Consider the following 26462-nt stretch of genomic DNA (forward strand, 5'->3'; position numbering starts at 1 on the left):
GTAATCTCTGTGAGGGCAGGAGTTTTGTCTGTTTGGGTCACTGGTATACCTCATGTTCCTAAAACAGTGCCACTGGGGGCTAAATAAATAGCTGTTAAATTGGTTGAAATAGGACCGTAGATCACTCTTTGTGAAACAGAATTAAACTTTCCTGCAACATGTATTTATCACATCATCATAGCAGGCATTAGAATAACATTCATATTAACTTATATCATTGCATATCAGAATTGAGTTCTTTGAATAATTTGTGACGTTGGGATCAGAGAATCTCAGCCTCTTTGTACAAGATAATCTTTTTGGTAAAAGGTCAACGTACCTTTGATAGTTTAATGAAGCATTTGACGTGTGGCCCACACCAAGCCTTCTCGGGGATTACCATCAGAGCGTTTTGCTCCCTGGACTCTGACACTGAGTTGTGAACATGGGGAAACATGTCAATCTTTATTTCTTTATATATTTTGGGGGGAAATGCTGCAATGGTTTGGAATTTTACCACATTTGTTTTTCTCCCCACTGAAAGGAGTCAAGTTCAAAGTAATTATTGATCATATAATGTTGTGGACTGCTCTGCCTGGTTTCAGGAATTGTAACTCTACCCCTGGTGGCTAAGGATGAGTCAGTGATCTCTGGAGTGCAAGCTGCAGGAGACAAAGCTTGTCTCTGGTAGCAAATGCTGCCTCAGTTTCCTCCCTGCCTGCAAAGCATGGTCCAAGTCCTTGATGGGTAACATCCCTCAGAGGAGGGGCAACCTAGGCCAGACACAATCACTTGGGAGGCCATCATGGAAGGACTCGGGGGGCTGCAACAAAGAGCAATGGACTCTCACTCCCCCCGCTCCCCAGGCTTTGAGATAGCCTGAGTCCCCATGTTCTCTGGGAGAAGCTCTTCCTGGCTCTAATCCCCTTAAGCCTGAATACCTGATGGGGAGGGGTGCAGCTCCTTGCCCTGCTAGAGTGTGTCCTGGGGAAAAATATGGCATCACAAAGATTTCCTGATAAACCTGAGAAATCCACTCTGCTAAGAGTGCTTTCATTCATATGTTAAGGGTTTGAGCAGGAAACTCTAAAACTCTGTTTCTGACAGAGTCTGACTCAGACTAAGCCCTCAGATTTCTTTGAAATGTCATTTACTGTTTGATCCTTGCTGCCCTGTGTTTCTGTGTATTACAACCCAATAAAAGCCCTTGAAGGAAGGGGCTCAACACCTTTTTCCTCTGGGAAACTGGCCACCTCTCCTCCCCAAACAGAACATGTCATGTCTCAGTCATGTTTACTCTCACCCATGGCACACGGGGGGACTTGCAAGAAAAATCGCCCCCACAATATAATATTTCTAGGCTTATGTTTAAACCTAAAGAAAATGTCCAGTTGTGGGAGACTTTCCAAAAAATAGTTTCATGCATTTTGGATGTCAGTCATATTGTGTTTCAAATCTGTATCTCCATCAATATGATACCAAATCATTAAATTACTGTCAGTTGATTTTTCTTTTCTAACTTGATATCTTTGAGTAAACTAGCAAGATAGAAACAAACCTACACTTACACTTGCTTTACAGAGCTTATTCCTCCTGAAATGTTTTAGAAAGTGACAGTTACTGGAGAGCAGAAATATTCTTCAGAAAGCCTGGTTATCGCTTGCATTTAAGTTTTGTAAAACTACTGCAGCATATATTTTTCAGTCTGTCTTGCCTCAGCATCTTACACATTCCCTTCCTCTTCTTTTTACCTTTTGAGTCTGAGCTCTACCTTCATCTTTTAATCCCACAGCTTCCTTACCATCCCCTGTTGTAGTCATCTCAACCTCTACAACACTGTGTTGTAATCTTTTGTTTCATTGACTATTGTAGACCAGGTCTTCCCTCACTCTGGCCCTATTTCTACCAAGGTGAATGGCGCATAGTTCTAAGAAGGCACTTGGCAGTGAATTCTTTGGTTGATTGTTGGATGCATTGGGGGTTGGGTCATCAGCAGGTAGAGAATTTTTTACAGAGCCTCTTACCTAGACCTTAGGTAAGAGAGAATTACTCTGATCCCTAAAGGATGATCTGTGTTTGCTTAGGTAGTGTTATTTTTTTTTAATGTACTCTCAGAGGGAAATTAAATAGCCCTTACCAATACTCCTACCCCAGTCATCTCCATATTGACTGATGTTCAGAAACTAAAGTTTGGGGAGACAGAGCAGTGTTCTCTAGATCACACAGCTACTGAGTGGTAGACTTAGAATGTGCCCTCAGGTTTTCTGACTCCAAACCTGGAGCCTTCTGTAACAACACACTGCCTCCAATAATCAGAGGAACCAAAGTCTTGGGTATAAACAAGCATGACTTAAATCACCAGAAATAAAATAAGAGTTTTCCACTAAGCAAAAGAAACAAGAGAGGTATGATTATGATTGTATTAGAAGGCTCAAGATACAGTGACCACAAATACTATGGGTTAATTCAGCTGTTAACAATTCCAGTTTATCCAGAGAAGGATGTCTTGGTTTAGGGGGAAAGACTTTTTCAGCCTAGGACAGAATTATATGACTCTTTTTTTTTCACAACCTCATTACCACTTTTTGGCAATAGTAAGAAAAAGAGAAACTTCCAGAAACTTTCTTTAATTGAGCCCTTACTATATATCTGGTGCTGGCTGTTTCATAGCCTATACCTCCATCAATCTTCCCAATAAATCTATGAAGTAAATATCCCCATTTTCTGAGTAAGAGAAACTGAGGGTAAGTTCATTGGCCTCAAGTTGCAAAGGCAAGGAAGACCACCTGCAGGATTTAAAGCATCTCCACCTGGCCCTGAGGTACATCCTTGAAGCCACTACACTTCATTGCCTCCATCTTGAAGTTAGCAGCTAAACACAAATGCAACAAATAAGTGACACTTTTAAATAGCTGGTACATTTAAACCAGTGTTTATTAATTCTTCTGTAATGCCTCTTTCTCAGGATCACCAGAGAAAAGCTTTAGAAACGGAGTGTGGGTTGTGTGGAGTGTACATCGGACTTTGTTTTGTGTACTCTGGCAAGAGGGAAAATGTCTTAGCCTTTCTGCACATATCCCTCCTGCAGAGCTAACTGATGTTCTAGGAAAAGCCATCTTTCAAGGAGAGAAATATATGAAAGGAAATCAATCTCCAAAACACAATCCATTGACTGAGGGGTCAGATAAGGAGCAATGTACCATTACCCCTTTGGTGTCCTGAAAGTATCTCCCACCTCTCAATGATTTTTCTGGGATGGCTGAGCTGGATTGAATAAACTGATGAGTTTAGTCCCTGATCTCAATAGAAGCATCAATTGTTCTCTCTTTCCACCTACTTAACCAGAATTTCCTAAGCACATACTATGCATTTGACTCTGTACTGGCTACTTAAAAGAAAGAAAAAACAAACAAAATACCCCTGGATTCTGCTTTTGTAAAGTTTACAGTCAAGTGAGGGTGTCTATTACTAATCAAAGAATCACAGTGATAGACACATATTAACAAATTGTCACACAGAGCTCTGAGAAGGGGGCCCGAGTGGTACGGCACCATGTAGAAACACACATGGGCCTAGATTGGGGTAAGGAGACTTCACTGAGGAAGTCAAGCTTGAGCTGAGATCTGAGTGTGGTGGAGGTGAGGTAACTCCACGCAGAGAGGGTGGCTTGGACATCGGCCACATAGCAGGAGGCAGTGCGGCTCACCTGAGCAACACATAGTAGGAGATGAGAGGGGGTGGGGCCATGAGGGACCCCAGTCACTGTCCTCAAAGACCTTGATTATCACAGAAGTCTGGGAGGGATAACAGGAGGACTTCTAGGGCCTCATGTCTAAGATGATGGTTATCTCTGGTTTTTAGGGAGGGGACCCTGGAGACGCTCTCTTTCCATTTGATTTAATTTTCTCTATATTTTTTTTATCTCTGGGGGCCTAAAGGCAGAGATTTTTTTAACCACACTCATGAAAGGACTTGGGACTCCAGAAATGGGATCAGATCATCATCATCATCATCGTCATCATCATCATCATCGTCATCAAAACAAGCAAACAAATAAAAACTAATGCTTACTGGCACTTTATTTGATTCTGAGTAGGTACTATGCTGAGCATTTTCTATGAATTATCTTTCTGAATCTGCTCAACAGACTTGCAGTGTAGGAACCCTCAAGGCAGTCTGGGCCTAGGATTCAGAAAGCTCAAACTGTGGCCAGTGGAAACAGACCCAAGCATTTACATTATGGGGATCTGAGAAGGGCTTTTAAGTGTCTGACCAGTTACTACAGGAATACTAAGAAGTGGTTGGCTCTTAATTATGCATGTGGAAAGAACTTTCTGAATCTATTAGGAACATCCACCCACATACCTTTCTGCTTTTGATGTTGGGGCAGATTCTATCCTACTCACTGTGAGTGTGTGGCTGCACATCAGGGATAATCATAATGCTCAGCCTTTGTACAGAACAGGTTGTTTTCCAAATGGCTTTGCATTCAATGGCAAGGTCACCTCTCTTGGGCAGCATGATTTGCCGCCTCCCTACTATTAGTCAGGCCTTTTGATCAAAGATAGAAAACCAGCTGAAACTGGCCGTGGGAGAAAGGGCATTGATTGGCTTATGTAACCCAAAAGTTCAGGTTAGTCAGGCCCCAGGCTCAGCCTGTTCCCAGATCACTCCTCTGTCTCATCCCTCTCTCCCCTCCTCTCTCTCTCTCTCTCTGCTCCAGCTGGACCGAACCTCTCCAAGGTCCTTCAACGAGACTTAGTTGTACCTGCCTTCCAACCACTAAAGATACTGCTTCTATGTCTCTATGTTGACTGATTCCTACTAATTTCTTCCCCCGTTACTAAAAATAAAATTATTGGGTGCCTAGCAGACTGGCTAGTCTCTAAAAATGACTCCTTCCCAATGAGGTACCCCTCCTGATAGTGGTGCCCTTGTGTGGTCTTCTCCCATTGCATCTGGGCTGCCCTGAGACTGACTCTAACCACTAGCTAGAATAAAGCAACGGCAACTCCACTCCAGGGTTTCACCCAGGCCTTACAAAGGCAGTGCAGGTCCCACTTTTGCACTTTTGGGATATCTTGATTGTCATGTACAGTCCACTTACCCTGCTGGAAAAACCACTTAGAGAGGCCATATGCAGTAGGACAGCCCCCAGAACTGCATGGACAGACGCCCAGTGGCCCCAGTCACACCCGCTGAGTCTCAGCCTTCAGCATCCCCACCAAGGTGCCAGGCTTCTGAGGGAGGTGCCTTGGACATTCCTGTCCATTTGAGCCCATAGCTGACTGCAGCCCAAGCCAGTGGCACATGGAGCAGAACAGTCCTGAGTGGAGTTAGACCCATAGAATTATGATAAATAATAAGTTGCAGTAATTTAGGCTGTTAACTTTTGGAGTGGAGCATTAAACAGCAATGATAGCCAAGACTTCGAGTATCTGCCAGGTCCTGTGCTAGTTCTGGGTCTTGTAATCATAAATACAGTAAGCATGGTCCACAGCCTCCCACATCTACTCATCTTCCCAGGCTTATCTTTTTTGGGAATACTTCCTGACTTTGCTTACTGAATGAGCTTCTAACAGTCAAATAAGCTCTAACACCACTGTTTACTCCTCCATCGTAGCCCTTTGCAGACTCAGAAGTAACTTCCTTATTTTGCATCTGTTTGCCCTGGTAAAATGATGTAAGCCCTATGAGGGCAGAGTCCCTGCATGTCTAGACCACCACTGCGTCCTCTGCACTGTGTGCACCACTGGGAACATGAAAAATGCTCAGTGACATTTGTTGGGTGACTAACTGACAGCAGCCTCCTTGTAGAGTCTGCTTTTTTATGTTGGAGATGATGCTAGGATGCTGACTCCTTCACTTCTCATGGGACAGTTGAGGGAAGACATGCCATTTTTAATGGATGTAGAATGCTCAAGTCCTAGTAGAGTAGTCCTAACCTAAAAACTACATTCCCTTTATTTTCATTTGGAAATTGTATGCACAGGAGTTGCCAGGTTTTTGTTTGTTTATGGTATTTGTCATCCACTCCCCTAATTAATCTACTAGTGTTACTGAACTAAAGGGTTCACCACTTAGGGTTCCCTTCAAAAATGAGACATGGTTGTCAAAAGGTAGTTTTACTTACATGTAGCAAGTAAAGATGACAAAGGGTTCATATCCAAAGCTCTGCCTCCCCAAAGAGAGGCTTAGCCATTTCTTATATATACCATTTGGTCAATTACATTTTGATTTCTCCTTTGCAGTTGACTACACTTATCAGGTTGGATTTCTATCAAGTTTATCTTGTTCATAGCTCCTCTGCAAACTACTATGCTACATTTTAACAAATAGCAAGAATAGCATTTAGTGAGAATGGCCCAGACCTTGAGACCCTTGTCCTATATAACACTAGCACCTTTTTCTTCTCACCCCATACATTCAGAGGTCTAGCTGTTATGGAAGACAAAAGAGAAGAGAGTTTGGGGTTCTGTTTTTGTAGGTTTTAGAGAAATAAGAAGGTAGAATGTTCAGATTAAGAGAAACATAGATCATGGTCCTTGGAGTGAGCTAGTCTGGAGCAAAACAATGACGAGAGCCCCCACTTTTCATTGTGGGAACTGAGTCCCTCTCTGATCAGCAAACTCCACCAGGGCTGAAAGTGCACATGTTTGGCAGGTTCTGAATCAGCCATTCCTGTCTCCAGTCTCTCTTTGGATTGGAGACTTAATGCAACATTGTTGAAGTAGTTCTATCAGTATGCTGGAGAACTTATCAGCCTTATCAGCCAAGCACATTTACAATTAGTTTGGCCTTTTTTAATCTGAAAAATGGAGACAGTATTTCCTATCTCATGAATTTCTTGTAAGAATAAGAAAGAATATTTATCCATCTATCAACAAATGTATGAATTGCCTACTACATAATGGATGTTGTTATAGTCACAAAATCCCTACTCTTGAGGAATTATACATTTGTGTGTGTGCAGATGGGCACACACATGTGTAGAAGAGAAGACAATAAATGAGTAAACAAATTGAGGCCTCTGCAGGAAACAGATGGCCCTGTTAAACAGGTAACTGATTGAAAGAGTTTAATGAGGGGGCCTATGATAAAGGTGCTATAGGATTAAGGGAAACCGACCAGGTGTAGTGAAGCACCCAGGGGCTAGCAAGAGCAGAGAGCTGCTACCCCTATAGGCCTCCAGGGTTAGGGGAAGGAGCAGTCATAAGAGCTCAGGGAGCGATACTCATAGCTATGGGAGAGCACAATCCTGAAGCAGCTGTGACCATGGGAGAAAAAACAGAGGCAGTACCAAAAAACATCATGGCAGGAAGTGGGGCAGTGAGTGAACACTCCAGCCTTGGCCATCTCCCATGGTCCATCTCCTGCCAGTGCCCACCACTGTCTAAATTTAACTGGAATCTAGAAGGCCAGTGACAAGAATGTCCATGGGATGCAGTCCATACTGGTAAGCCCACAGCACAGAGAAGGTGCAGAAAAATAGAGAGTGAATCTGGAAGGCAGAAAGAGTATCCAGCCTTGCAAGTTAATACATAATGTCTCAGATAGCAAGAAGTACTATGGTAAGAAATATAGCAGGGTTAGAGGGATGGGGGAATAGAGAAGACAGGGCATTGCTATTCTGTATTGTATGGGACAGTCAGGGACCAGCTTCCTGAGGAGGTGGTATTTGATCAGAGGATGTTCACTCCTGTAGGGGATAGAGCTGTGTGTTGAAGAAGAGGAAGATCTTTTCAGGCTGAGGGAATAGCAGGTGCAAAGACCCTGAGATGGGGGCCTGCTCAACGTATTCAAGAATTATAAGGAGGCCAGTATGGCTGCAATAGAGTAAGGGAAGAATGGAAGAAAATTGAAGACCAGATCATGTGATTTTGATAGGAAACCATTGGAAGAATGTGAGCAGATAAATAAGTTATCTGGCTTACATTTACATGTAAAGTATATTGATCTATTCTGGGAATGGATTGGAGAAGAGCAAGAATGGGTACAGGAAGGCCATTTAGAATTTCAGTGCAATAATCTAGAGGAGAGATGATGGCAGCTCAGATCATATAGTGGTTGAGGGAGTGTGATAAATGAGTGGGTTCTCAGATATTCTAAAGACAAACAAGACATCATTTTCTGATGAATTTGATAAGGATTATGAGAAAAAGGAAAAGTTAGAATGACTTCAAGGCTTTGGCATAAGCAGGTAGAATGAGGAAGTTGCCATTCACTGAAATCAAAAAGAAGAGGGAAAGAACAGATTTGAGGTACACAAAATACCCAGTAAATGGTCCATGCAGCACATCTACTGGAACCTCAACAATAATTCAGATGATGAGATTCCTAGCACAGGTAAAGCATGACTCAAACACCTTCAGTCTTCCAAACTGGAAACTGTTTTCTAGCTTTTAAAAATAAGACAATTTAGACTTCCAGCCAAGCTGGAGGCATAGGTGGAAACACTGTGCCCCCTCCCACAACTAAATTTAAAGACAACAAAATTTTAGACACAAAAACTGCAGCCAAAACAGTGAAAATTGAACTGTATGGAAGTCCGACAACAACGAACCACTCAGCCAGACCAGTAAGAGGGGTGGAGTCAGCAGCAGAGTGGGGTTGGGCTGGAAAGATTGTTCCATCTGACCACCCTGGAGTGGAGGTGGAGATGGTTGGTGGATCCCAAGTGTGGGGTGGTGATGGGTGGGTCCAGTGAGGGCTCAGGGTGGCTGGCTGACTGCGCTCACACATTCGTGTGCAGATAAACCAAGCAAAGGAGCGAAAATTGAGACAGACCACTCAGGCTAGGGCCTCAGCAATGGGAATTAGAGCCTGAAAACACCAACTAGAAAGACTTTCTCAGGGTCGAGGGGCTGGGAGAGGCTCCCAGGCTCACAGAGAGTTCATTGGAGAGACCCACAGGGACCTGGAGAGTACACGGGCCCACACACCCGGGAACGAGCACCAGAGGGGCCCAATTTGCTTGTGGGAAGTCACAGAAGGAACAGAAATCTGAGAGAGCAGAGTGATGCAAAGTGCCATTTTTTTCCTTCTCTGATCCTGCCCCCACATACAGTGTCACAACCCAGCAACTGGGTCGCCTGGCCCAGGTGAACACCTAAGGCTCCGCCCCTCATATATAACAGGTGTGAACAGACCAAACATTATGACTCAAGAACAGCTTAAAGCTCCAGAGCTTTAATTCTAAAGTGACCAAGCCTATAATTCTAAGTGACCAAGAAATAGCCAAGCTTTCAGATGCACAGTTCAAAATACTGGTGATCAGGATACTCACAGAATTGGTTGATTTTAGTCACAAATTAGGGGACCATATAGAGCCTAAACTAATTGAAATGAAGGGAAATGCACAGGGAACCAATAGTCGTGGAAAGGAAACAGGGACTCAAATCAAGGAGGTGGACCAGAACGAAGAAAGAAACAACCAAACAGAAAAGAAACAAGAAGAAACAAGAATTCATAAATATGAGGAGAGGCTTAGGAACCTCCAGGGCATCTTTAAATGTTCCAAAGTCCGAATTATAGGGGTACCAGAAGGAGAAGAGGAATAGCCACGAGTGGAACACTTATTTGAACAAATAATAAAGGAGAACTTCCCCAATCTGGCAAAGGAAATAGACTTCCAGGAAATCTAGCAAGCTCAGAGAGTCCCAAAGAAGTTGGACTCAAGGAGGAACACACCAAGGCACATCATAATTACATTAGCCAAGATTAAAATGAAGGAGGGAATTTTAGAAGCAGCAAGAGATAAGGGGACAGTCACCTACAAAGGAGTTCCCATCAGACTGTCAGCTGATTTCTCAAAAGACACCTTACAGGCAAGAAGGGGCTGGAAAGAAGTATTCCAAATCATTAAATCCAAAGACCTACAACCAAGATTGCTCTATCCAGCAAAGCTTTCATTTAGAATGGAAGGGCAGATAAAGTGCTTCTCAGATAAGGCCAAGTTCAAGGAGTACATCATCACTAAGCCCTTATTATATGAAATGCTAAAGGGACTTATCTAAGAAAAAGAAGATAAAAAATATGAACAGTGAAAGGACAGCAAACTCACAGTTATTAACAACCACACCTAAAACAAAAGCAAACTAAGAGGACAGCTAGATGGGGAGCGGAAACATAGAAATGAAGGCCACATGGAGGGTTAGCAACAGGGGAGTGGGAGGAGGAGAAGGGCAGAGAAGGTACAGAGAATAAGTAGCATAGACGGTAGGTAGAAAATAGATGGGGGGAGGGCAGGAATATTATGAGAAATACAGAATCTGAAGAACTTGTGACACATGGACATGAATAAAAGGGGGGAATGGTGGGGGAGGGGTGTGCAGGGTGGAGGGGAGTGAAGGTGGGGAATCGGACAACTGTAATTGCATAATCAATAAAATATAGTTTTAAAAAATAAAAATAGGACAATTTAATGAATTCTCACCTATCTCAAACATATCTCAACCTGATTTTCTGTCCTTCAAATTTATCCTGCTATCCTCATTGGGCAATCTACCCTAACTTCACACTTAGTTTTATATTTTTCTTTACATGGATCCTTTACTTTTGACCTATAGAGATTCTACTCAGCTTTAAAAGTCCAGCTCAGCACTGCCCAGTGTGGTTCAGTTGGTTGGGTGTCATCTCACAAAATGAAAGGTTATGAGTTCGATTTCTTGTTGGGGGCAAATGCCTGGGTTACAGGTTTGGTCCCTGGTTGGGGTGCGCACCAGAGGCAACCAATCAGTGTTTCTCTCTCACACTAATGTTTCTCTTCCTCTCTTTCTCCCTTCCTTCTCCTCTCTCTAAAAATAAATAAATAAAATCTTTAAAACCAAACAAGTTAAAAATGCAAGTCCAGCTCAGTTCTCATCTAAACCATGGTAATTCTTCTGTGTCATTTTATCATACAGATTTAACAAGAGTTCATAAATCATAAATGTTTATAATATTCATTATCCAATGGTGAAGACTCCTCTTTCCTGGGTTAAGACTAGGGGTTTCCTTTAGAGGGCAGATGTCAAATAACTGGCAGAGTGAAACACAAAACTATGAAATCCAAAGCAGAGACAGATGGAGAAGAATGGAAACAACTAAGAAAGTGTACATAGGAGCAAAAAAAATTTTTGCAAGGGAGAGGATAGAATGAGGTAGAGAGAAAGACTGAAATAGCCATCATGTTTGTGAGAGCAAGTGAGACTGAGAGGATAGGAAGATTCTTAAAAGTGTTGATATTTAAGAATGTGCTCTCATCCCTTATTTTTTTTAACTAAAGAAACTGAGTGGACATTGAATTACATTAATTTATCTTTTTCTGCAGGTTAGCTATCTCTGTAGATAAAATTCTGTGATTAAACTAACCATGTGGAGTCTTGGTTTTAATATTATTAGGTGATCAGGGTGAGGTTCATTGAGGAAGCAACATTATAGGAAAAATTTAAAGAAAGCAAGCAAGGAGCCATCCAGTGAGCATCTAGGGGCAGAGCGTCCTGGTTGGAGGTAAAGGCCTGTACAGAGACCTGAAGGTGTGAGTATGCCTATGTGTTGGAAACAAAGCAAGGATGGCAGAGACCAGCAGAATGCCTCAGCATGAGCAAAGGATATAGAACTAGATGAATCAGAAAGCAATGGGGCCAGATCATGGAAGATGCTGTACAGACACCATTGTGAGGATGCTAGCTTTTAATTTGAATGCAAAGCCATCATGGTTTTGAAGAAGGGTGTGACATGTCTGACTTATCTTCTTAGGGTATGGCTCTGATGAACTGAGAGTAGACCATAGTGGTGGAGACAAGGCTGAAACAGGAAAGTCAGTTAACAGGCTATTGCAGTAACCCATTAATCCAGTTGATCATTGCTCAGACCTTAGTGGTTACAGTGAAAATAATGAAAATTAGTCAGCTTCTGGATGAATGTTTAAGGTAAATCCAATAGGATTTTGACAGATAATTTTGAGAGTCCAGAAGAAATAGTGAAATCAATCGCAACTCCAAGTTTTTGGTCCCAGTAAGTGGAAGAATGTAGTTATTCTTAACTAAGAGGGGGTGGTACCAGTGGGGTAAGTTTCTGTTGTGCTGTAATGAGGCTGGCTGTAGTGAGATCAGGAGTTTGGTTATGATAGTAGTAACCATGTAGGATTTACAAAATCTGTTAGATCTCTTAATGAAGATCTATAATAGGCAACTGGACACACAAATCTGGGGTTTGGGAAAGAGGTCCAGAAGCAGATGTAAGTTTTGGGGTAATTGGCATAGAGTTAGTATTTAAAGCCATGAGCTTACCAAGGTGTAAGTGTAGAATAAGAAGAAAGAAAAACAAAGATCGAAAGCCAGGCTGTAACTAATCCAGTGGAAAGACATCTGACTGAGGAGGAAGAAGCAACATGTTATACATTTTCCTTCTATTCTCTCAAAGAATTTAGCAGAAAACTCAATGCACAGTAGGCACCCTAACTATGTGCTACTTGATGAGAATTTGATACAGGAAAGATGAGTTCTCCAACAGCGGACAGAATAGCTACAAATTTCAAATGACTGCTAAAAGGATGCCGTGTGTGTGTGTGTATGTATGTGTGTGTGTGCGTGCATGTAGGAGGTAGTCCAATACCACCAAGCAATCCTCAGACACTCCCTGGGGATTGTACAATTCAACTCACTTCTGACAGCTACCTAGAGAATAGCCATCAGATTCCACAGGTTAGGGGCTCAGTTCCATAAGACTGCTCCCCTGCTTCAGAGAGCAGTTGTTATTGTACTTCTGACTGGCTACAAATTAGAGGCTCTCATGGCCCCCTCCTTGGGTTAGATTAATTGGCTAGAGAGGCTGACAGAAGTCAGAGAAACACACACTTACTAGAGTGTCGATTTATAATAAAAGCTTATAATCAGGAACAGCTAGATGGAAGAGACACATGGGGAACAGTATGGGGAAGAGTGTGCAGCTTCCATACCCTTTCCTGATGTGCTACTCTCCCCAAATCTCCACATGTTCAACCTGGCAACTCTCCAAACCCAGTCCTTTGGGGTGTTTTAAGAAGGCTTCATTATGTAGGCTTGACTGCTTAAATCACTGGCCATTGATCATTGGTTCAACCTCTAACCCTTCTTCCTTCTTCAGAGGTCAGGGTATAGGACTGAAAATTCCAACCCTCTAATCACCTTGTTGGTTCTCTTGGCAACTAGCCCCCATCCGTAGGTGTGGTCTAAAAACATTGCCTCCATTGCATAACTAGACTCCTTTATGGCTCTCATTACAAGAAATTTCAAGAGTTTTAGGAGCTCTATGCCTGTGCCAACAGGAGAGAAAGACTAAATATATGAGACACATCACAACTGCTTCTCCCTTTGTTGACTTTCTCCACCCCTTTCTCCCCTTTTGGCTCCACCTTAACAAAGAGAATGTTCATTCCAGAGGCAGATGTAGTTAACACTGACTTCATACTCCTCATGACTACTATGTACATCCTAATATCAGAAATGTTATTTCCCCACCCTGGCTGGTGTGGCTTAGTGAATTGAGTGCCAGCCTGTGAACCAAAGGGTCACCAGTTTGATTCCCAGTCAGGGCACGTGCCTGGGTTGCAGGCCAGGTCCCTGGTGGGGGTGGTGTTGGGGTTGCACAAGAGAAAAAACACACATTAATGTTTCTCTCCCTCTCTTTCTCTTTCCCTTCCCCTCTCTGTAAAAAAATAAGTAAACAAAATCTTTAAAAATATATTTTAAAAAACTTTAAAAATATTATTTCTCCCATTCTACCTCTTATTCTCACCATTAGTCATGGTAAGACTTGGGGGAGATTCACAGTAGTTCCACCTGAAAAAATATTTGGATAACCCATTTCACTTGATTCCCCCATTGGAGGGGGAAAGTAATGTGCAAGACTAAAATAATTCCAGCTACAATTGAGTGAGCACTTTCCCTATGCCTAATACTACACTAAGTGCTTTACATGCATTATCTCACCTCATCCTTTCCTCTGCCAAATGAAGCAAGTAATATTCAAACAAAAACATGCTTCAGAAATACCCAAGGAAAAATGACCTATCTAATATCACAATCAACACCTAAGAATAAGCTGAGGTTATTTTACACCCATGTGTTGTAACTAGTGGGCAGTCAGATACAACCAGGGCACAATAGTCAGGTGGGAAGGCAGGTAAACTCCCCATGAAAAAGGTAAAAGCAAGCCTCACACTTTGCAGAATCTTCTCACTGTGAGGTGGAATCTTTGACAATTTTTATGAACTCAGGGAGAACCAAAGAACTGAGAAGTTAATATCTCCAATTGCCTTATCTCCTGCTTAATGTAACATGTCCTTAAATTTCCATTTCCTTTTCCACAAATTGAGTTTACATTCTTTAAGTGTTTCTGTTGACATTTTCCATCAATCACATCACCATCTTGTGACAAGCATACCATTTCAATTCCTATTCCTCTATGAGAAAACAGAGGTTCACAGTGTGTTAAAAACTTGCCTGAGGTCACAGGGGTAGTTAAGTGGTAGAGCCAGATTTGACCCAGGTCTACATGATTCCCGACACCAAGCTCTGAACTTCTGCTTCATATTGCTCTTCTAAAAATTAGGCTTCCAGCTGGGTGTATGCCTGCAGGTCTCTTGGAATTCTCCAGTTTCTGTCAGTCATTTACCAAATGGACAGAAGAGTTAGATGGAGCCACTTTCACCTTGAAGACCCAATGAGTTTTCAATGTTCTTTTCTGCTCAAAGTGCCCGCCACAGATATCCCACCAAGATGAACATGAGTAAAGAACCCATGAGTAAGAGACCTGCTGGGAAACAAGACACAGGAGTTGCTTTGTCTGGGAGCTGGGATTTCACAAGCCTTTAAACTTGGGAAAAAATTGAGTTAGAGAAAGATGGGGATTTCCTCTTTGCAGAAGGAAGAACATATGCAGAAAAAGGGAGAATATGTAGTGTAGTCAAAGAAAACAAATGGTCCTCTATTTATAGGTTACCCTCAAAGAAGCAGCCATCTGGGGAGCATGATTAATCCCTTCTTTGAAGTGAAGGCATTGATGCAAATGATGAAAGTAGCAGGACAATGATATATTGCTGAGGGTTCAATTGGGGCCATATACCACAGGACCTTGAATGTCAGGCTGAGGAGTATGGACTTTATCAGGCAGCTGATGGGCATCACTAAGGGGCAAGGCATTTGAGTGATATGATCAGTATTTTCCTATAATGATAATGTGTAGAATGAATGTGGGTTGGGAGAGAGAACATGACTAGGAAAACCAGCCAGGAGACTAATGCAGCAGATATGGGGTTATATGCTTTGGGGGTAAAAATTTGCATAGTAGGCAGTTGAAAAATGACTGTTGAGGGGAGGGAGCACCTTTATGCCTATAATTTAAATGTCCCAAATTGAATATGTACTAAGAAAAGTGAGTAATGTTCTACAAAGCAGATTATAATGGTATTTAATTTGAAAGCCGTATCATCATTTACTTCTTTACTCTATGCCAGACATATGGTAGAATCTACTTCCTTTTCCTCTACTTCAGAATCATGTTAAACACATCACTGGTCTTTTAGGTTGGCACTGAAATCTTACAAGACAAGACTCAGTGTTTCACATCCTTAAAAAGTCATATCACACATCTCCATGCTCTTTACACTAATTGGAGTTTGCCTCCAAAATGAATCAATATTCAGAATGCTCCTTGTACTGCTTGCACCACAAATTGAGATTAACATGTTGCTGGAGATTTATTTGCTAAGTGCTGAGGTTAAGTTTCTTCTATGTAAAATAGGGAAGAAAATTCAGAGGATAAGAAGGCTTATAAACTGAAATTTAATCATTTAGTTCTCTTTATGTCAAATTACTTTAGAACATTGAGTGTGTTTTTCTCTGAAAAAAAGTGGGGGAGGGGATGAAGGAAATTACATTACATTTGAAGGAAAAAATTACATTTATTTGAAGAGGAAGAGAAGAAAAATGTGAACAAGGACTGATGCTTTTAGAACCCTCAGGTTTATTATTTCCTATTATTGGTTCTGTATAGGCTAATTTTAAAAAGCTATCTTCCTGTGTATAGTATGAGGATGGTGCATTTGTAACATAGCAACGTATTCTTAGAAATAGACAGGCCTCCCACTATAGCGAGAGACCAAATGTGTCCTTACTTAAAATCGTTTTCAGCTACTCTCATGAGAATGACCGAAAAGACTGACTGCTTCAGAAATAGAGTTCTGGATGTTTAGGTCATGGTAAATAAACTGTTTGAAGATTAAGTGAATATATAAGGATGAAATAATATATGCAACATTTATTGAGAGACCTTATATAAAGAAAACTCAAATGTTTTCTGTCTTAAAATTTTTCTAAGCAGAATATTTTATTTTGCATTAAATGCTAGCATTCATAGGTATATTTACCTTATTGCCAAATGAGATTAAACCGTTGGACATCGTCATATTGCTCCCAAGTGTACTCAGTTTAGATCAACAATTTAGTGATTATTCTGCTTTCACTCAAAACACACTGAATTCCATACAGCTGTTAAGACAAACTCACATTTCAAGGCTTTTTTTAACTTTAGGAACATATGAATCCACTATAATAACAGTCCTTCTTCTGAATCTAGACCTATTAATACATGTCTACATAAAGAATCATTAAATAGAGTTATTTGAGAGGCCTAAGCCAGAAGCCTGGGAGTCACTTTTCATTCCTGAGCACTAACTTGGTCACTAAGGCCTACGTATTTGATTTGTTTCTGTCCTTCCTTCTTTCTTGCAGAGGAAATTCCATCTTTGTTCTAGTACTGAGCAATCATGTGCTTCAGGAGACACTGAATGAATTTTAACAAGTCTAAGCAATCACAGTCTTTCCATTCCCTTTGCAAGTGGTTGCTTCAGGAATAAGTGTGTGATGCAGTTCTGGCCAATCGAATGAGAAATATGTGGAATTCAATAGTTCCTCCTCCCCATTCCTGCTGGAGTGATTATTCTAACATGTAGCAACCTAGGATGTTTCCCTAAATTCTGAACTGTGCATATAGTTCTTTGTGGCAGGGTCTCAGTTCTTGTGTCCTAATATTCCTCTGAACGTACTGTGCTGCATTTACAGACCTGCTCATGATCTCTTAAATGTGCCATGTTGGCATACCCATAGCTCCTTTATGCCTGCCTTTTTTTCCCTTTGCAGAATAGCTTTCCTGCTATTCCTAACATTCCTAGCTTTCCTAACATTCACTGGCAAACAATCGTTCATCCTAACATATGACCACTTTTCTCTCCCAATTAGACTTACTCATTGCTTCTTTCACACTACATTATACACAGTACACCCACTATTGTAATGATCACAGTGCACTGTAGGAACTTACTGACACAGCTCTCTTCTCTACTTGCCTATGACCTCATGAGGAACAGTATGAAGTTTACTTTGCATCCCTGGCACACAGCATAGACCTTAGCCGGATATTCCATATATGAATACTGAATGAAGGAAAGAAGAAAGGGAGGATGGGAGGGATGGAGAGAGGAAAGAAGAAAAGAAGGAAGGATGGAAGGAAGGAAGGATGGAAGGAAGGAAGGAAGGAAGGAAGGAAGGAAGGAAGGAAGGAAGGAAGGAAGGAAGGAAGGAGCATATATGAAAGCCTCCATAAGCAAAAATGTTTTGAGCATCTGAATGCACTGTATGGGCTATTTCTCATGATTGTGGAATAACAGCAGTGATAGCAAAAGTATCAACATCTACAGTTAACACTTATATAAGCATTGTGCAGGCACAATGCTGAACATTTTATATGATTTATGTCATTTATATTTCATGACAATCCAGTGAAGAAGATACTAACATTATCATCCTTCTACTACAGACAAAGAAACTGAGGCTTAAAGGCATTTCTATTTCAAAGTAAATGATAGTAAAGTCAAGAGTGAAATCCAGGTCTGACTCCAGAACCTTAACCAGCTATCTGTAAATATGTTATTGTCCTATTTGCTTTACACTCATGTTGTTCATACCAAAGAGGGAAAATCTGAGCCTCTGGTCTTTGGCTGGTGTTCTCTCTATTACTGATTATATCCCTCAAAATCCCCCTCAGTTAGAACTGGGGTTTCTGAAGGACTAGGTCCTATGAAGTGGTTTTGTACAACAAATATTCCGTCTGACCCTCAACATGCAATTTCCTTTCTAACCTCATAGCTCACCAGAGTCAGCTAAGCTTATAATGCCATGAGTCTCTTACACTTACGCTATCTACCATCCAGGTAACTAATAATATGAATGCAGGGGATTCTAAGACTGAATACAAGGAGTTGACGGACTGGGCTGACTAACCACTACTCACTGCTAGAGACTTCCTTAAAAACAGACCTCAGCACTTCTGAAAGTTCTCCATAAAGACACAGAAAGAATTGAGCCTCCTTAAAGAAGGTTGGACCACTACCCCTACACAAGGACATCTCCAATACCTCGGGCTTATAATGGACTTTCTGCTGGAACCTACCTCTATCCTGAGACACAGCTTCAAGTTCTGGTTTGCCCCACAGTCAATGACGATTCCTCCTTAGAGACTCTAGGACTATTTGTTCATCAGTTCTGAGCTGAGTCACTGTGAGCAGCCACATGCAAGTACTGCATGGAGTTAATGCAGACACAGTCCCTGTCCTCAAGGAGCAACAGACTAGAATGTGCTTGTGTGTTTATAAGTGTGGAAGACACGTCATTTAAAAGTTGCCAGTCATTAGACATGGAAACAACCCTGGAGCTCACTTTGCAATAGGGAGGCCACCATGATGGGTATGTAAGTTAACTCAATGCAACTTCATGGTTGTGAAAAAACAAAATCAAAACAAAACAAAAAACTATGAGGTATTACCGACCTGGATGCAGATGCTATATACTGAGATACTGACTCACCTGTTTACTGAGGTAAATTGGGTAATAGAAATGAACATTTACATACTTGAAGAAATTATAAATTTCCCATAAATATAGATTTTGACTAGTCTGTTCCTGATAATTATTTACTCTCAGAAAATCTGAAAGCTAATTTAACTAGGAAGAAAAATAAAAAATGAGAGGGGCACTTATAACTTTATAGGAATTTAGAGGAAAAATAACTTCTATCTGGTAGAATTAATTATAGAATAATTCATTTACACAAGATGAGATTTTTGACAGGTATAGAAAACCATGTGAGTAAAAGCATGGCAATATTCAGGCCTGAATGATTAGGTAATATTAAAGGTTTGGTTTGAAATGAATGTTCGGAGCCTGAAAACAGGTGAGAAAGGTTCTTCTAGGATATGAAGGGGACCAAAAACACAAAGAACCACAAACAACCCCAGAACTATCTTCTGGGGGTATGGACCCCATGTAGTACAGGCTTCACCACTAGAAAAAGTATTCTAGAAACCCATCTGTAACAATGTACCAGCTGAAATTGTTGTGAGAGGCTGCCTTTGACTTCAGTGAATTTTTCTGAAGACTCTTCCAATGCTTTTGCCCATTTCATGAAGATTATTTACGAGGGCGCCTGCCCACACAGCACTGAGTGTTCAACAGTTTTTAACTAAAAATGGCATGACTCCCATGCCCCACCCTCCCTATTCACCCCATCCCACCCCAAACAACTTTTTTTTCGTTTCCTCTGATGAAAAAAGTCCTCAAAGGAAAACATTTTGCCAATGCAGAAGAGGTGAAACAAAAAAACAGCAAAAGCACTAAAAGGGATCACAATTGATGAGTTCAAAAACAATTTTGAGCAATGGGAAAAATGTCTTGATAGGTGCACTGAATCAAATGGAGAATACTTTGAAGGTAACTGATGTTTAAACACATAAACATAGATACACAATTTTTATAAATAAATTCCATGTCTTGAGTCCTCCCTTATATATTCTGGTTAGTAGTCATTCACCATGCCTGTAAATGCTGTCCATTCCACAATCAGCCATGGAAGAGCAGAGCAGTACCTGAAGTAGTCAAGTACTTGGGTTTTAATTTAGCACCATCTGGCTCTTTTCTGGATCAGCGTTCTGTATAACTTACTCAAGGTTTATAATTTCAAGATATTCTCAGACTTTTCACTGTTTATGAATTTCCTCCAAATGCCAGTTATTCAATGCCTCTCTGATCTTAAAAATTCCCTCTTTGTCCTCACTCTTCAAGTAGAGATGAGTTGAAAGCACTTTATCTCTCTCTCAATGGAAAATGTGAATGCACTGAGACTGAGAAGATCTTGACAAGAAAGTAAAAGTTGAGCAATATCTTTAAAAAATGCTACTTCACTCCTCTCTATTAACTATTTTTCATTAGCCATTTTCTTTCTGTTGAAAGAATCAGTGTTTCTCCCCTTGATGTGAATATTTGCTGCTCTCACGCCACTCAGCAATTCCTCCCCTCTTCCTAAAAATATAGTTCAGTTTCTGTTGCAAAGTTAAGTCTTTTCCATTGAATATCATTGTGGTGAAATAGTAAAGCCGCAGGCCTGCCACCAACAGAGGAGCCCTAAAGAGGTCTCTAGAGACTCTCTCTCATGGATTCTTTCCTTCATTACTCTGGCTCACACTGGAGGTGGAGAGGAGACCAGACTCCAGCCAGTTGGATGCACCCTCCCAAAACTGCAGGCCATGCCCCCCCGCCCCCCCCCAGGCAGACTGTTTGCTGTTCCTTTTTAGCAGACCATCCCTGTACTTCCTACTTCCTTCTCCCTTCTCCTTTTCAAGTGTAAGTCTCCTAATCCCCACCAATGATCATTTTGTTTTACTTTTTTGTTTCTTAAAGATACTTAAGACCTTTGCACTTGCTTTTCTCTCTATCTGAAATTCTTGTCCTTCAAATCTTTGAATATGCATGTACTGCATAGAAAAGTGTTCATTTTCCTAGGCAATTAGCTAAGATTATTCAAAGGAATTAAGTCATTGGGAGCACTGGAAGAACTACAAAGGTGCCATTTAAAATATTAAATCACAACATTATGTTTTCTAAAAACTGGGAATATCATACACCTAGTTATCTAGATGTTCTTTTCCTGGTCCCAACTCAATAAAATCTTATTATCTACATAAAATGCAATGTGTTCAATACCCAAATTATGTTTCTTGTCATGTATTACTTCTTTTTAACTTAGTCATGTTTCCATCTAACTGAACGATATACATAGTACATCTTCCAGGCTTTTCTGTCCCCATGCCTCAGCTCTGCTGCTTGGTTTATCCCAAATATCTTTACCTTCCTCTTCTTTCCCTCTCTTTTCTACATATGTATTTCTAGATTAAAAACTACTTTTTCCACAAATCTTTCATGACTGGCCGCTCAAAGACTCTCCTTACTGAGTTCCCTATGCACTTTCTATGAACTCTTCCTATACAGAACTTACTATAAGATAGAAAGTCCTAATTGTAAGTGTATGTTATGTGCCCTACTAGACTCTAAGCTTCTCACTAAGGGGGCAGAAAAGGGGGTCTTTGTTTTACATCACTGAAATACCTGTCATTCAGATATTTATTGAGTGCCTCTTCTATGCAATGCATTATTCAAGGTGTTTCAATTACAAAAGTGAGTTGTGTAATGCTAGATACTGTGATAACCCACATGTGAAACAAGGATGGCTTGGGGGTAGGTAAAATCTAACATCTTTGTTTTTTAAAAATGACTTAGAACTTATGGTCCAGCAGTAGGAAACTACAGATACAACAAATTAAACAAGAGAAATATTGAGAGAACATAAATATTAAAGTTGGAGGAATCTTATATAATTCTGTAGAGGAGAATGAGGTTAGAGTAGGCTTCACAGAGGAAGCATAGTAGTTTCATACAATAATTTAGTACTTATTAGTGGAGACAGTTATAGTCATGGACGCATTTAACAAACTATCTCATGTTTAGTTTTGTGTTGGTGGAGAAAACAATGCCTTGGATGATGTATAGTCAAGAACATCTCTCCCAAAGTTTATATTTTTAATTTGAAGTTCACCACATGATTTCTGCACCTTATTATTTCTGGCATAGAATTCTCTGAAATCAAGTCTAACATGGAGTGGGGTGAAAGTAGGCTTACAGTTGTGAGTACACAAAACAGAGTTTGTTCTTGTGTTATTATTGATTAACTATTGTATTATTTTCAATATGAACAACTGTAAACCTACTTTTGCCTCATCCTGTGTATTAGAAATGGACCAAAGAAGGGAAGCCATTCTGGAGCTAAAATCTGCCATCTTCTGATTCATTTAGTAGTTCATCAGAAATTAGCTACATTTATATATACATACATATATATGTATATATGTATGTATATATACATACATATATATATGTATGACTGACTCTTCAACTCCATTCTCCATGAAGAGCTCTTGCACCTACCTTGCACTTGCACGTGGTTGGTGATGAAGAAGTGTACATTCTTTTGAGGATTAAGCTGTCTACCAGGAAGCCGGTGGATCTGAGGCAGTAGCTCTTTAACTTGAAATGCCAAAGTCACTTTTTTCCTGAGAGGTGGATCTACTGCCCTGGTGAACTTACCGTGTTAATTTCCAACTGATCAAGAGTGACACCTGCTGGCTCAGGAAGGAAGAGACGTGTTGTCTAAAGCGACTATAAGACTGAATTAACTTGAATTGACTATGGGAAACATTGGATAAAGCCATCAATCCTAAACACCAAAATGGAATGAGTTCAAGACCAACCTGATTATTATGTGGAAATTCTTGCATGTGGCTACCTTTTGGGTTATCCTTAACCCAAAGTAATGTATCTTTAATGCCCTAATGAGCATTGTGCCAAAGAGCAAGAAGGAAATACTTGGGGGGGTGGGGTATGGAATAAACCTTCTAGGTGCTCTGGGACTTAATACACATTAATAATAATAATACTCATAGTATTTACTGGGTACTCACATGTATGAGGCATAGCACCATACATTTGACTTCTCTTACCTTATAGGAGCATTTCAACAATCCTAATAGGTAGAATAGATTATGCCTAGTTTACAGATGAGTATACAAATGTTCAGAAAATATAAGAAACTTGGCCAAAATCACACAGTAAATACATGGTAAATCTGGGATCTCTGTCAGGGTCTTTCTAATTCAAAACCCATCCACTTAATCGCTTATGCTCTCTTGCATGTTTTGCCTAAGGTTGGCCCAGATCATCAGTGACACCTAATTGCTTAAACTAAGGGAGCAAAGGTATAGGCTCCACAGGCAACACTTCAAAGTAATAATACAGTAAAAAAGAGTAATGTAAACTATGAAACACCTATACCTGCTCATTATTATTTTAAGAGGAAGAATGTGCATAAAGTTCTAGGTTTTCTATAATTCTACAGGCAATATGGAGTGAATGGAAGGTTCAGCATGAATGGAAGCTGAGAACAAGTCATGTCAACAGGCACAGTGAGTTCTATTTCTGTGGAAGCCTGTTCACATGAATACAGAGTAGCCGGGTTGAATTTAGCTAAACTACACCTGCCCTATTGCTCCTCCTGCAGGTAGTCAATCTCACTTATTGCACATTTGGTGTCACCAACATTGCCTTAAGTCCTTCATGAGGATAACACCATAGTCATTTTGTAAAACAAAACAAAAAAAAATCACTAGGCGAGATATTTACTGGCTTCACGCGTTAAAGTGATATAAAGAGGAATGCAGGAAGAACCTCATTCCTATACCATCCCCATTCTCCCTTTCTCTTTACTCTTACAGACAACTGCTCCATCAATAGTTTTTGTTTACCCTTCCATTGTTACTTTATGCAAGTATAAGCAAATATAAATATATATTCTTATTTTCCTACCTTTGTAGAACAAACAGTACCATATATGCTACCATATATGAGTCTGTTCCTCAAACTCATTTTTTCTACTTAAACTTATCCTAGCAATCTCTTCCTATCTATCTATCATCTGTCTACTGAACAGCATGTGAAATTCTTTTGAATTTTACCTTACCTGGGCAATATACTGAAAATAACAAAAGACTGGCACCCATTTCTGAAGATGAGGAATGATAACATGAATATGAGAGGATTTTGGAGAAAGAAGAGATTGTGGGATGGGATGGACATCAATAAAATATCTTGGAATGAGTTCCAAGATAGGAAGTCAATGAGGTCAAGACAAGAAGAAACACCATTGATTTAAATGGTAACTAAGATGCCACACAGCTTTCTTAATCCACAGGCAGGTGAATTTTGTATTAATGTCAGTGTAATGGTTTTTACATTTTCTCAGTTCGCTGCCTCCAGTCTCCATTTAGATTCAAGCCAAGAAACACAAACACTGTGTTAATTGGTACATTTTCCTGTAGAAACTAATTATAACTCCATGCTGTCAAAACAAAGCAAATTGTTAATGACACTTTACCTCACAAAATAGAAATAAAACTCTTTTGCCACAAAGGAGGATGCTGGGATTATGCCACAAAGCCATTTTAATCACGATTATGAAAATAAAGGGAACCGTTGGAGGGGACCCATTCTGGGTCCATTATGCTCACCTGCAGCTCTACGGTCGGGGAATATGGATGGGGGAGGGAGCATCTTTCCTGGGCTTGGACTTCCATATCCCAGAAAAAAGTACTGAAATTGACAGTTTCTGGAGCAGGCACTCAGGACTCCTCTCTGACTGTTTCACAGATGCACACACAGCCATTCTGTAAGCTATTGGAAAGCAGTCATTTACTTGTTTAACAAATGTTCACTGAGGGTCTACCAGGTGCCGGGCCCTGTTCTAGGTGCTGGGCACACAGCAAGGATAAAACACAATGGACACAAAGCAGAGCAGGCAAACAAAACTAAGCAACAATGACAACAAAAACCCTGTTCCCACGCCATTCACATTCCATTGCACAAAATAGACAATAAATAGGGTAAATAAGCAAAATACAGATATGTGTGTGTGTGTGTCAGATGACAGTAAGTTCCACAGAGAAAACAGAAAGTAGGAGAGTTGGATCAGGAGTGTGGAGTACAATTTAAAACAAGAGGTTGGATTGGGACTCACAGAGCAGGAAGGGAGAGAGTAAACTCTGGGTTTCTAGAAAGGGAGAAGAGAGTAAGAGAACCAAAGCTGCCATTCCTCCGGAAAGTTTGCAAAGCCATACAGACTGTTAAGATGACGAAATATTTCTGCACTGTTTGCTATAACCACTCACGCAGACAGTTGGTGCCCAAAGGATGAACTCAGATGGCAGAGGGTGTCCAGGCCTCAGCTCCAGCCCTGTGGCCAGTGTTCACTTTCACTGGTCCATACCTGAGGATGCCAGTTAAGTATCAGAGTACCATCTCTGGACCAAAGGAACAGTAAGTACAAATGCCCGAAGCAGAGCACCTGGGTGTTTGAAACATGGAAGCAGGAAGCCACATGGCTGGAACAGAGTAAAGGAAGGAGAGGAGAAGGAGTGCAGTATAGAGGAAATGGCAGATTCTGTAGAGCCTGAAGGCCATTGGAAGAGCTGTGGGGTTAGCTCTGAGATAAGAAGGCATTGGGGATTTTGAACAGGGGAGGAGCATGATCTTACTTATGTCCTGGAAAGGATCGCCTGTCTGCTGTGTTGAGCATATGCTCAGGAAATGCAGGTGGAAACACAGTCTAGTTAGGGAGGATACTGTGTGTTTGCAGGCACAGCACGATAGGCTGCCTTCATTTCTGGGGGCTGCCATAACAACTTACTACACACCTGGTAGCTTTCAACAGGAATTTAATCTCTCACAGTTCTGGAGGCTACAACTCTGAAACCAAGGTGCTGCTAGGCTTCATAATCCCTCTGAAGGCTCCAGAAAAGAATCCTTCCTTGCCTCTCTTCCAGCTTCTGGTGGCTTCATGTGCGCCATGGCTGTGACAGCATCTCTCCAAACTCTACATCCATCTTCATGTGCCTGACTTCCCCTAGTCTGTCCCTCTGTGTCTCTGTGGCCAAATCTCCCTCTCCTTTCTCTTATACAGACACCAGGCATGAGATTGGGGGCCCACTCTAATCCAGAACAGCCTCATCTTAACTTGATCTCTGCAAAGACTCTATCCAAATAAGGTCACATTCACAGGTACTGGGAAGAGGATTTAAACATATCTTTTAGTGGTAGACAACTCAACGCACTAATCTAGTAGATTAGACCAGGGTGGCAGCCATGGCTGATATGGAAAAATGCGTCTGACTCACAGCATATTTTGAAGGTACAGCTAATAAGATTCTCTAGAAGTCTGGAGATGTGGGACAGGAGAGAAAAAATAGCAGCCAAATTTAATTTCAAAGTTTTTGTTTTGCACACCTGGAAGGATGAAGTTGCAATCTAGGGAGATGGGAAAGAGTGAAGCCCATAGGTGGTGGGGAGATGTTTCAGGGTTTAGAGCAGAAATCAGGGGTTCAGTTTTGAATTTGTTAAATTGAGATAATGATTAGACATCAAACTAAAGGATGAACAGGCAGTTAGATTCTGTCTCCTAGTTTTTACATATTCCTTATAACCTACCCACTGTGAGGCATGGCAGAAGTCTTAATAAATGTTGNTACA

Source organism: Sturnira hondurensis, unplaced genomic scaffold (genome assembly GCF_014824575.4).
Source record: "Sturnira hondurensis isolate 20B ecotype Veracruz unplaced genomic scaffold, ASM1482457v3 Scaffold0001120, whole genome shotgun sequence".
NCBI lineage: Eukaryota > Metazoa > Chordata > Mammalia > Chiroptera > Phyllostomidae > Sturnira > Sturnira hondurensis.